Source organism: Lactuca serriola, chromosome 4, assembly GCF_051521515.1.
Source record: "Lactuca serriola cultivar US96UC23 chromosome 4, Lser_US96UC23_V15, whole genome shotgun sequence".
NCBI lineage: Eukaryota > Viridiplantae > Streptophyta > Magnoliopsida > Asterales > Asteraceae > Lactuca > Lactuca serriola.
The window spans coordinates 294,405,587-294,419,088 of record NC_136411.1 but is presented as its reverse complement, the minus strand read 5'-3'; the positions used below and the strand labels follow the sequence as shown (position 1 = coordinate 294,419,088).

Below are 13,502 nucleotides of genomic sequence, written 5' to 3'. Positions count from 1 at the left end.
GTAGCCTATTAAAGGCATTGTATAGGGTGAACTTGAACTTTTGTGTAATCGTTTCAAGGAATTAATATAAACCCTAGTTTTGCTAACTGATGTGTTAAATGATTGTCTGATTTTCTTGTATGGTGACTTGGTCGACTGCGGGACAATACTTGGGACGAGTATGAGTAGGTGTGAAAGGTAGTAGATGCATATACTACCGGAAGCACAGGACTCGCACTTGGATCAGGGAAAGTCACAAGGTTACCAAGAAGCTAGTGATTGATTCCATTTTATTCTGGTATGTCATTACCATTGTTTCGGTAATGACTAGTAAGATGGTTCTTTTTCCGACCCTAGTGGTCATATTTAAATTTGAGTTCGACTACGAGGAGTATGTTACGTGGTCTAGAGGACCAAGTTAGATGTATAAATAACGTGTGGAATCATTATGCAAGTTAGATGTATAAATTTGAGTTCGACTACAAAGAGTTAAATACTCTTTCGAGGAAACATAGAATTTAAGGTTATTACCAAGGATGAATAAATAACGTGTGGAATCATTATGCAAGTCCTATTTTGTTGATGATTCTGGGACGTAATCATCCTAAGGGGGAGATAATTCTAACGCCCGTAGATCAAGGCTAGTCAATTTAGAGACGATAGGCGTCAAAAATGACTTTTTGATGGAAGGTTATCTAGAAGGATTAATCTTAACCAAGTTGTAGTATATGTCACAAGCTTTCCGTGCATATAAAGAACGTCCAAATCTGACTTCGTATGAGGAAGTTATGATTTTTCTAACTTTCGACTTAGCGGTGTGCAGCCCGAATACTCGATTTGAGAACGAGCGGTTTATAGCCGAAACAATCTAAACGAGGATCGAAGATCTCGTTAATTGTAGTGAAACGATGAAAAGATAGGCGAAAACGGACGTCGGATAAAGAAGTTATGATTTTATAACGGAGTTTTCCTGTCCCGGCCTACTAAAAATAAATAATAAAAATAAATTCAAAATTAGCCGACGAAGTCTAAACAAAAGTTGTAGAGCATAGTCTCACCTTTGCATGGATATAAAGAACGTCGAAAACGGAGTTCGTATGAAGAAGATATGAATTTCCGAAGTTTATTAAATAATTTGTATTTAAATTTAATCTTTAATTCGGATGATTATCCGAAGGAGTCACCGATCTGATCCGAGTTACGCCCCACGTACTCGTGTACGCCCCGCGTACACCGAGGTATGTCGACACTCGCACTCAAGTTCTTCGGATACGTAAGCAATGACGATTCTGAGGCAGTACGCCCCGCGTACTCCGAGGCTCCAGCCTCCTATAAATAGGATGCGAGGGCAGCCGACTCCTTTGCTATTTTTCTCTCTTCTCTCTCCCGTTTTGCATCGATTTGCGTGCTAGAAATACCCCGAAGCCCCGGTATTATTCTCGAGCCCCGAAGCAAGTCCCGAGATCCTGAAGATCCCGAGAAGTGCGGTTCCCGAGCCGAAGCTCTGCCCGCGAGATGTTCGATTTTTGTGGAGATCTTCCAGATCTGCTGAGGATTACTACTTCTGCAAGTTATAGTGTTCTCCGATCATCTTCTGATCAAGTGAGTGTGTACTATCTTTCACAAACACGATAATAATACAAGTATGGTTTGAGTGTATTAAGTATATTGCTGTTTATACGAGTGAGTGTGTAGTTACTTTCTTCTAACACATAAATATTAAGTATTTTCTATAAAATACGTGCTATGTGTATAATATAAAGTTGTTTATATGTGTGGGTGTATAGTCCCTTTCATAAACACGGGTATAATACAAGTATCATTTGAATGTATTAAGTATATGTTTGGGAGAGTGTGTGGTTACTTTCTTCTAACACATAAATATGAAGTATTTGTTATAAAATACGTTCTATGTGTTTATAGATTGTTGTTTATTTGATATGAGTATGGAATGAATGTTTTATATAGTTTTTAAATGAGTTAAACTGTATATGTATTTTATATCTACAAATATGTTGGGTAGAACATGGGTAGATGAGATAGTTGGTATGTGATAAAATGATGAGGTATGAAAGATGATTAAGAATGATATTGGTAGATGCACCAATTAGAGAATGTCATAATGCTAGCAGATGCGCTCAAGCATAGTATTGGTAGATGCACCAAAGAGAGAGTGACATAATACTAGTAGATGCACTTAAGTATAGTTTTGGTAGATGAACCTAAAAGAGCATGCCATAATGCTAGCAGATGCGCTTGAGAATAATATCGGTAGATGCACCAAGTAGTGAATGTCGTGATCTTGGAAGATGCGCCAAATAGAGATTGTCATAATAATAGCAGATGCCCTTATAGGATAAGCTTGGCCGATGCGCTTATAAGATAATGTCGGCAGATGCACCTAAAAGAGAATGTCATAAACCTGGCAGTCGTGCCTCATAGTGTATGACTTAATCCTGGCAGAGGCGCTTAAAGGATAATGTTGGCAGATGCGCCTTATGTAGCAATGGAAGTTTGTGCTAATTCCTTAGGTCAATCCTTAGGAATGAATGAATGACAGGTAGTTGAATTCCTAGGGTAAAATCCTAAGAAAGATAATAGGGATGGGTAATTGAGTTGATTGTTTGATGGTTGAATATAATAATTATATTATTGTGGGTTGAAAACCCTATATGCTCACCAGGCTCCCAAGCCTGACCCACTCAGTTTTCTTTGCATTACAGGTAATGCCACAAGAGTAATAGTTGGTGGACTTGACGAGAGATTTTGGATTATAGGCCAGTAGTTATGAATAACTGTTGTAAGGTCTATTTTGTTTTGTTTATGCTTTTGGTTTGTATTGAACATGACATCCCGAGATTTTGTTATATAATGAAAATACATTTCTTTAAAGAAATGTTTTGATAATTGATGTGCACGAAAGTACTCACTAATTTTAATATTTATAACCTAACATACTTAACTATCTATGCACTTATAGGCAGTGTACCTAGTTAGATTACAGTATAGCTTGGGTAAGTCGGGTGTCGATCACAGGGAACGGTGTTCTAATTAATTTACTTGCTTATTAAATTGACCTAATTTGTTAACAAGTTTAATAAGGGGTTTTATCTGGTTTTACAAGATCAGATGAACTTAAATCAAATTCAATAATAAAAACACACTCTTGTTTAGTTTTGAATCCACTTCTCCCTTATGGCTAGCTAATGATTACGGATTATTAAGTTGGTTTTTAGTTGTATTAGTAATTTAGTTCTATCTTACCAATAACTAACTAATTCATGTCAAACCATGTATGTTCACACATAATTAAACACAGAACTAATTATGAATGTAAATATGCTATGTAAGATTTGTTGTATAAACGCAATTATGATCACAATTCACGTTCTCTAGCACAGCTAAACTTTATTTATTCTAATTACTAACTAAGATTGGTCAATCCTAGCTCTAACAATTCAATGTTCACTAAATTATTAGGTAAACAAGTTCATGCAGTTTAATGGTCACTATGCTACACAAAACATGCAATTAAGCAATTAGGTAAAGAAATAATAACATGCTAGGTTACACAAATCAAACACAAGCAAATTTTCACCAACTAAGTTCGATCTATAATCATATAACTATTCATAGGTTTAAAGCTTCATCTAGCTAAACAAGAGTAGCTAGATTCAGCTGCTCATCAGAGTAATTAAACTAACACAACTAAAATTAATGAAAGACATGTTCTTATTTAACTAAATTATAAACCTTTACTTCTTTTGGTGTTGAAAACCCTCTTCCAGAACCTTTCTTTCGCTCTGAATCGTCTCCTGGAATCCTTTTTCTTCTGCCAAAAGCTTCTCTTCTCGTAATAATCAGGAGGATTTATATAATCCTCAAAAACCCGTGCCACGTCGTGGCCTTCAAGTAATCCGTATCCTTCAAGGAAATCCTCCGCGTCACGATGTTTATCTTCTGGAACACCCGTGCCACGTCGTGAATTGAGCTCTTTTCGTGAATTTATTATTTTCTTGTCTTCCAAGCCTCCCATGTTTCCCATTTTGTCACCTTTGGTCCCTCTCTTCGAAAATCCTTTGTATTGACTGAAAATAACAATTTAAACTCATAAGTATCATTATTCTAAACATATTATCAATTTATTAATAAAAATGTACTTAAATACTGCCTAAAAATAAGTATAAATATGGCAATATCAAAATACCTCACACTTAGGCTTTGCTTGCCCTCAAGCAAATTTAAACTTAATTCTTAATTACTAACAATACACAGAACAATCCGACTCTAGTTCAGCCATTATGCCAAAACCTCAACGCATGCATTTGTGTCTAAAATTCTCCTAAAGTACCCCCCATACTTTAAATAGTAACAATTTTCATAAACACTCGCCCCCTTTTTCCGAACAATGCTCATTTTATGCAACCATCCGAATCCATCCGCAGAAAACCTCCCAACCGCAAGGTATTTTTAGTTGAGCAACCTAGCATACATAAACTAGAATTACAATTTTTTCGATACCACTATGGAGCTCTTTTGGAATTCTTCACTTTCTTGATAATTTGATCTTTTATTTCTTTGAATTCACCACCTTATTTGATTTGATTTCTGGTATCTTTAACTTTTTGGATTTCTTCAGAATTTTGATCTTTTGATCTTCACTTTATTTGCTCCAAAATTCTTCCAACTTTACTCGTAATTCTCTCTCTCTCTTTTTTTTAATATTACATGTACCTCACTTTTTTTCACTCAAATCCTACATGCTTAAGCAGAGGCGCTCAACCTTAACCTTTATTGGCTAATGATAACAATTTTCCTGGATACATTTCAGGTTTAGGCTGCTAAACATATTGCATCCCTCAAACCAAGCGGGGTTATGTTTTTGTTCCATGATTTCACTAAAATAAGGGAGGCCACAAATGCACTATAACGTATATTGGCTCAACTAAACATTTGAACTTTCATCGGATTATCCCGCATAATACTAGCAATTATAGCTCAAATTATTCTTACTAGATTCAATTAATAAAAATTTGAATTTTCAAAATTTTCTAGCAATTTACTTTTTCTACCCCTACCCCACACTTATTTCATACAATTCCCGCATTATATGTATAAAAACAAATCAAAATTAAAGAAAAGGGAGAAAAAGGAACAGACTCCCCTGGGATAGCGGCGTGAGCATCTCCAAAAGTGTGGAAAATGTGCAATTGGACTTCCAAAAATAGAAACTTTGTGTAGAACTGGTTGAATACGTAAATAAACCACGAACAGGACTCGAAACTTCAATTCGTCAAAGTGGGTATTTGTAAGGAAAAATGTGGCAATGAGAAACTGGATCACGTCGTGGCATATATCTGGACACATCGTGATATGGGTTGAAACCGCGAACACCAAAATGCTGAATTTATACAAACTGCAAGAGTGCCACGACGTGGCATAAGGAGTCCACGTCGTGGAAACTGGGCATCAGTAGAAAATGACTTGTTTGCTTTATTTACTCTAGCAGCTTTGACCAATGGCTAACTGGTTTCCGACGCTTCTATGCAAATATATTTCCCAACTATAACCTCTCTCCTAATATACCCCACACTTATCTTGAATTGTGGGTTCCGACTCACGACTATAAGCTTCCTTGACTAGACAAACACGACTCGAAAGTTAACCTTCTATGCTCCTTAGAATTCCAACGCTAATCTGAAAAATTAGAACAACCCAAAAGAAACAAAAAGTAACATCATAGTCTTAATAAGGTTTAACATCACACACCAAAGTCAACAACAAAAAAAAAACTACTCAAAAACAAAACAAAAGAAATAAAACAATCATCATCTTGATCTTGTGCTCTAGTTGGCCCTGCCCCATAATTTTGCGGACACCATAGCTCCTCCCATGTCGGAAAATAGGGATACTGTGGTGGCATAGAAGGTGGTCGGGTCACACCCAAATGTGAGTAAATACCCTCAGTAAGCTGGGTATGGTAAATGGCATGACCCCGTAGATTATCCAAATATGTTCCCACCCGACTCTGAAAAGGGTCGGTGGGCACTCCCTGCACATACTGCGAAGCAGCACGCTCTCACTCGACCTCACCTCTAGCCCGTACATTCCGACGCCTCGGCCTGGCTGGTGGTTGCTGTCCCGGCTGCACCTCCTCCTGCTCATCATCTATCGGCGGTATAACAAAACGACCCCCGATATTCACCACTGCTCGCATCACACCCAAGACTTGAATGGTCAAGTCTGTGTCCGGGAATCAAGTAAGATTCCTCACAAAGTCATGGGTCAAAATATGATATGACCTAGTCAGGCGAGTAACTAAATGCCCCCCAGTAATCGGACTCCCAGGCCTAGAATTGGCCGCTTTCTTCCCCATAAACCTTGCCAACATATAAGGCAAATCACAGCAAACCCCCGGGGTAATAAGAGTCCATAAATAAAATAAGTTCTGGACGGGGACCTTGTCACCATGATGCTTGTGATTGATTGAAAACGTGATAAGGCAGTGCAAAAATCGGAAAATAGGATTCCGAATTTGTGACTCACTCGAGTCACGAGTGTTGTACTCATGGTTAGAAATGCCCCGCCAAAACTGCACATCCAAAGTACCCGGAGCAAAATCCCGCACACAACCAAGCATGAAAGGGATAAAAAACGGAGATTGCGTCTCCACTTCCGTATAGAGCCCCATACGCCAAGCAAATTACCGAAGGCTACACTCACGATATACACCACCCAAACGAAACACAAGTGCCCTATTGTAGGTGACATCAAGGGTGCGTTCTTCGAAACATACGGTAGAGAAAAATTCTACCGACAATTCCCGGTACACGGGTTCTTGAATGGAGAATAAATTCCTCCACCCGTGACAAGTGAACGAAAATTGATCTCCAACATAAGTCTTCGACCAATAACGATCCAGCTCCGCTACCATTCCCACTCTACCAAGCCATCCCCAATTAATAATTGGGGCTATTGCAAACTCCCTATTGTATAACCATCCAAGCCGATTCTTGTAGGTTGTTAGCAACGGTCGGGGAATGTTTTGAGGAAACTGGTATAAAGGATGTATGCTTGCTACATCTATCGGGTTTTCCTCCTACTGAACAGCTCGTCGTGGTCCCATTTCTGCAAACAAAAGCAAACCAAAACAGCAAACAACCAACAGATTAAACAGTTTAAACATGTTCACAGAAGTCACGACGTGGCTAGGCTTCGCCACGTCGTGGGTCGCGTCGTGCACAGATTCTGAATCGGTCTATATGCATGCAGTATATACTAAAATCAATGGTTGGGGTTTGTTCCTATGACCATTAAAGGGATATTTAATCTAAAAGCAACCACTAGATTCAACCAATTTCGTGAATCATACAAACCCTACCCATGAAAACTTGAAATTGGAAGAATTACTACAAAATAATGAGTAAAACACGTACCAAATAGATTAATTGGAAAGATCTTGCAAGGAAATTGGAAGTAGAATAAGAAATTGGTTGTGGGGTTATGATGTTCCCGTGAGTGCGGCAGTCTCCAAGTGGGGAGTGAGATTTCTCGGTCAAAGGGTTTTAAGCAATTGGTCCCCCCCCTGATTTTTAAAGGCCACGACGTGGCTGGCTATGCCCACGTCGTGGACCTTAAGTCTTTTTTAAGATCGCGTATTCCATTTTAACCCACGACGTGGCTGGGCTATGCCCACGTCGTGGAAACTGCCAGGTGCAAAAATTTTTAATAATGTTTATCATATTAACTAAGTTCTTTTCATATCATTCATTATTTAAAGTTCCCTACAGCTAATTCTCTACTTATTACCGGTTTTTTAGATGATGAATCGATGTCTTTCCTAATTAAAAAGAAAAGAAAGAAAGAAAAATTTAAAAAAAATGCAAACCAAACTCGGGTTGCCTCCTGAGAAGCGCTTCTTTTTCTTGGAGTCTTGAGCTGGACTCCGTGCCTTCTACGTTGAATCTTCGGAAGAGTCTACCACCAGGGTCTTTTGTTCCTTGAACCGCCGTTTATAAGCTTGAACTCTCCTTTTATACGCCTTCTTTAAATTTTCCTTTTTAGCTTTTCCATCTTCTTCAAGCTTGCGTTTCGTGCCCTTTGTTTGTTCCTTGCATTCCATAACATTCTCTTCTTCTATCACTACTGGCCTTGTTACTTTTGAAGTGACTTCCTCTTCATCACTTGTCATTTCCTCGTACTCTTTGCTCACCCAAGAAGGCGGGCTCTTGTAAGCTATGACTTCAATGAAATATGGAACAGATGCCCTTGGTTTTGTCCTTTTGACTTGATGAACTGCCTTTATCTCTTCTTCCATATGCTTTTACAGTTCTTCTAGTTCATTCTCTTCATTAATTGTGAACACCTCTTCTTTATCTTCTTGAAAGTCATCCTTTATCCCAAAGACTTCTTCTTCATCTCCAACCCTCAATGTTAACTTAGACTCGCGGATATCAACAAGGGCACCAACAGTGTTAAGCAATGGCCGACCAAGGATTATCGGAACATCCGGATCTTCTTTCATGTTTGAGACTATAAAGTCTATTGGAAAAACAAATTTTCCAATTTTCACCAAAATATCCTCCACTATGCCTCGGGGTTGTGTCACCGAACGGTTCGCCATGTGAATCTTCATTTTTGTAGCCTTTATCTTCTGAATCTCCAACTTTTGATAAAATGAAAAAGCCATTAGATTAATGCTAGCCCCGGAATCGGCTAAAGCATTAACCTTCATTTTATTCCCAAACTCGCAAGGAAGAGTGAGGTGTCCAGGATCCCCCATCTTTTTTGGTGTTTCTCCTAACACAGCTTTTGAAGTTTGTTCACCTAGAATCACTGTAGACTGCTTCTTTAATTGCCTTCGCGTATCTATCAAGTCTTGCAGTAATTTCTGGTTCTCGGGAGCTTTGGATAAGGACTCAAAAAAGGGAGTATTAATTGGAATCCCTTTCACATGCTTCACCAACTCTAAATGTTCCTTCTCCAGTTGAACTGCGCGGGTGGGAAATGGCATAGGTGGATGATAAGCTGGAATAGGCTCAAAAGATTTTTGCTCAGACTTGCGCCACGTCGTGGCCAGAGTAGTGCCACGTCGTGGCGAGCCTGGTTCAACACTTTCTCCATTTTCGATCCTTAATTTCTTGGGCTGCTGCGGTTCTTCTTTCAACGCCTCCAGGAACTCAGATATTGTATATCCTTCAGTATCGATGGCCATTACGTGAGATTGGGCTTTTATTTCGGGATTCTTCGGGGATAATTTTTCATGAACTAAAGTGGCTAGTTGACCAAATTGTACTTCAAGGTTATGGATGGAGGCTTGCTGGTTCTTTATCAATATTTGTTGTTCCATGATAGCGGAATCTGTGGCATCGTGTCTTTTTTCCGTAGCCTCCATAAACTTCATCAAATGGTCTCTAGGTCGGGTTTCTTCTCGGTTGGTGGTTGCTCCTTTTGATAAAGGCCTCGACCTGTCTGCCTATACTTCTCTTCTTTTTGCTTCTTATACTCTTCATATGGCAGCCACTCCTTCTTCGGTTTCCTCCAGTCCTCCTCAAACTTATCCCCACTAGAGTAGCACACTTGAGCTTTTCCGTTCCCAAACTCATCCACGTTGCAGTCCTTGGTCAAGTGTGGACCACTGCATCGCTTGCACCCCACTCTTATGGCATGTATCGACTGGTCCATTTGTGTTATCCTGCGATCCATGTTATTCAGCATGGCTATGACAGCTGCAATTTCTTCAGTTTGGGCCCCTCCACCGCCTTTGCTTCCATCTTGCCTCGGGTTTTGGTATTCGCGGGAGTGTTTCGCGAATTCTTCAATTAGCTCCTTGACCTCCCTTGGAATTTTCTTTGTCAACGGTCCTTGAGAATCAAGGAGTTGTCTTGTCATCACATAGACCCCATCATAAAAGATTGACATCTCTTGCTGCACATTTAGGTCATGTTGTGGGCAATTTCTGAGTAAGCCCTTGTACCGCTCCCATGCTTCGTATAGTGACTCCCCCGGCTGTTGCTCAAAGTTCGCTAATGCCTTCATGAGTTTTGCTGTCTTGGATGGTGGGCAAAACTGGTCCAGGAATTGCTCACGCATTTGTGTCCAAGTGGTAATTGTACCCGGTGGGAGTGCTTTTAACCACTCCTTAGCAGCTCCGTTGAAAGTGATGGGAAGCATCCTAAGCAAGACTGTGTTCCTGTTGACATTTGGGACATTGAAGTAATCTGCAATGTCGTTGACTTCACCTAGGTGCTTAAAAGCATCCTCATGGTCTTTCCCGAAAAATGGGATGTCCTTCAGCGCAGTCAATATGTGTCCTTTCAGCTTGAACGTAGCAGTGGCAGGTATTGCGGGTTGGACTAAACCGGGACCCATATCTTCTCGGATCCGCTTCTTGTATGCTCCCATGGTCATTTCTTCAATTGCTACCATCTCGTTCCTTGGCTCGTTCTCGGGTTCACTTGTGTGTTCTTCAAATTCTGGCTCGGTATCGTATTTAGACTCGTTTTGCATGGGTGTACGATCCAAATGCTCAAGATTGCTCTCGTGCTTCGCTGATGAACTTGACTCTCCTGTCTTCTTTCCCGACTTCCTAGAAAAGGCTGACTTTAATTCTTGCAAGGGCGTCTTTTTCTTGTGAAGTGCAGACTCGGGGTCTTCCAGTGGTGGCACCAAGTGTGTGTTTGAGCTTCTGGTCATGAACTCCTGCAACGTGCTAAACTAAAAACGTAAAACTGAACTAAAATAAGAAAAACTAAACTCAAACTGAAAATCTAATTTTTTTAACTGTCCACGTCGTGGCTAGAGGAGTGCCACGTCGTGGACTGTGTGAATGACAAAAAAAAAATGATTTTGCTAAAAAATTAACTTTTTGTGGGTTTTTACTCCACAAGAAGGATCGATCAAATTAATGCAAATAAATAAGCTAAAAACTAAGCCGTTCCCCGGCAACGGCGCCAAAAACTTGATGTGCACGAAAGTACTCACTAATTTTAATATTTATAACCTAACAAACTTAACTAACTATGCACTTATAGGCAATGTACCTAGTCAGATTACAGTATAGCTTGGGTAAGTCGGGTGTCGATCACAGGGAACGGTGTTCTAATTAATTTACTTGCTTATTAAATTGAGCTAATTTATTAACAAGTTTAATAAGGGGTTTTATCTGGTTTTACAAGATCAGATGAACTTAAATCAAATTCAATAATAAAAACACACTCTTGTTTAGTTTTGAATCCACTTCTCCCTTATGCCTAGCTAATGATTACGGATTATTAAGTTGCTTTTTAGTTGTATTAGTAATTTAGTTCTATCTTACCAATAACTAACTAATTCATGTCAAACCATGTATGTTCACACATAATTAAACACATAACTAATTATGAATGTAAATATGCTATGTAAGATTTGTTGTATAAACTCAATTATGATCACAATTCACATTCTCTAGCACAGCTAAACTTTATTTATTCTAATTACTAACTAAGATTGGTCAATCCTAGCTCTAACAATTCAATGTTCACTAAATTATTAGGTAAACAGGTTCATGCAGTTTAATGGTCACTATGCTACACAAAACATGCAATTAAGCAATTAGGTAAAGAAATAATAACATGCTAGGTTACACAAATCAAACACAAGCAAATTTTCACCAACTAAGTTCGATCCATAATCATATAACTATTCATAGGTTTAAAGCTTCATCTAGCTAAACAAGAGTAGCTAGATTCAGCTGCTCATCATAGTAATTAAACTAACACAGCTAAAATTAATGAAAGACATGTTCTTATTTAACTAAATTATAAACCTTTACTTCTTTTGATGTTGAAAACCCTCTTTCAGAACCTTTCTTTCGCTCTGAATTGTCTCCTGGAATCCTTTTTCTTCTGCCAAAAGCTTCTCTTCTCGTAATAATCAGGAGGACTTATATAATCCTCAAAAACCCGTGCCACGTCGTGGGCTTCAAGTAATCCGTATCCTTCAAGGAAATCCTCCGCGTCACGATGTTTATCTTCTGGAACACCCGTGCCACGTCGTGGGCTTCATCGCCACGTCGTGAATTGAGCTCTTTTCGTGAATTTATTATTTTCTTGTCTTCCAAGCCTCCCATGTTCCCCATTTTGTCACCTTTGGTCCCTCTCTTCGAAAATCCTTTGTATTGACTGAAAATAACAATTTAAACTCATAAGTATCATTATTCTAAACATATTATCAATTTATTAATAAAAATGTACTTAAATACTGCCTAAAAATAAGTATAAATATGGCAATATCAATAATTCTTATCATACTTTGTTTTGGGAACAAATTACGCAACTGTTTTCTTTAAAAGGTTACTCTGATTTTAAAAACCAAGCATAAACAAATCGGTCTTTCCTGGCCGAGAAATTGGGGATGTCACACTTGACTCTTTCAAACTAGATATAACCCTAAACCACCGGGTTCCTGATCCAAGTCCAACTTTATCCACACCCTGCTGACAGAATGACACATTCTTCAGCCTCGGAGCAACTCCCATGAGTTCTCCCCTTGCAATCGCATGCACATGCTGAACTAGCCCTAGTACTCTCGGGTTGGGAAAACCCGACATACTGATGACACCTCCAAACATCCCCCCCGGATGAACCACTATTACATACACAACTCCTTGATCAGAAACAAGTTGGAAGTCCAAGATTCCATCCCTGCATCCCTTCCGAGTCTCTTGGCTCTACACCCGCGGAATCCCTTCCGCGACCTCAGCAGACATCCCATCCGGATGTGATTCCATGCCACTGCAGCAATCATGCTACTTAAAGACCATAATTGGATCACTCTAATCTTAACTCTGCTCTGCTGCTTTCACTTCCGTGAATTTGCACTCCCTCTCGGAGTTACACTCCTCTCTTTTTCCTTTACCAGGGAAATCCACTTGGCTGCCTTGTCACTACGACAAGTGCCACGGTGTTCGCCCCACGCTACACCACTCCTTTATAGCATAATCGCTATGCATGCAACACACATGCTCTGAATCTGCTCGCCATCACTCTCGAGTCCATGCACTATCTTCACTGATCAAAATCAATACTCAGGGCCAGACCTTCTAATGCTATCACACCGCAACATACACAATCCATATCCTCGAACCGATCTAACAATACCTGCAAAGTCTTCAGCAAGACTGGACCGCCTTAACAGGCCTTCAGCCAATCTGGACGACTCTCAGAACCTTCAGCCAATATGGACCGCCCTCTAGTGCCTTCAGTCTGGCTGGACTGTTCTCCGAGCCTTCGGCCTGACTGGTACGCCTACCGGCCTTCAGTCTATCCGGACCGCTCCACTAACATTCATCATTCCGAGCTATCTCTCCGGGAAATCCTCCCATGCATACTGTTCTAGCCCTCTAGGGGTTCCGAACTCTATCTCCATCATACATACTCGATCCCGGCCTGATCCCAGGCCTTCCACAATCAAATGCCATAGGTCTGTATCTCCCCCCGCACGCCTGACATTTACTCATACCAGCCTATGCTCTTAGTTGACAG

General features: G+C 39.8%; 1 non-coding gene across 1 annotated transcript; it reads left to right on the top strand.

The window, feature by feature from the left end:
• Nucleotides 1–9,916: 9,916 nt before the first annotated feature.
• Nucleotides 9,917–10,023, top strand: LOC145103495 (small nucleolar RNA R71). Its single transcript, XR_013706584.1, has one exon. It is a non-coding gene; the product is annotated as a small nucleolar RNA R71 (small nucleolar RNA).
• Nucleotides 10,024–13,502: the final 3,479 nt, after the last annotated feature.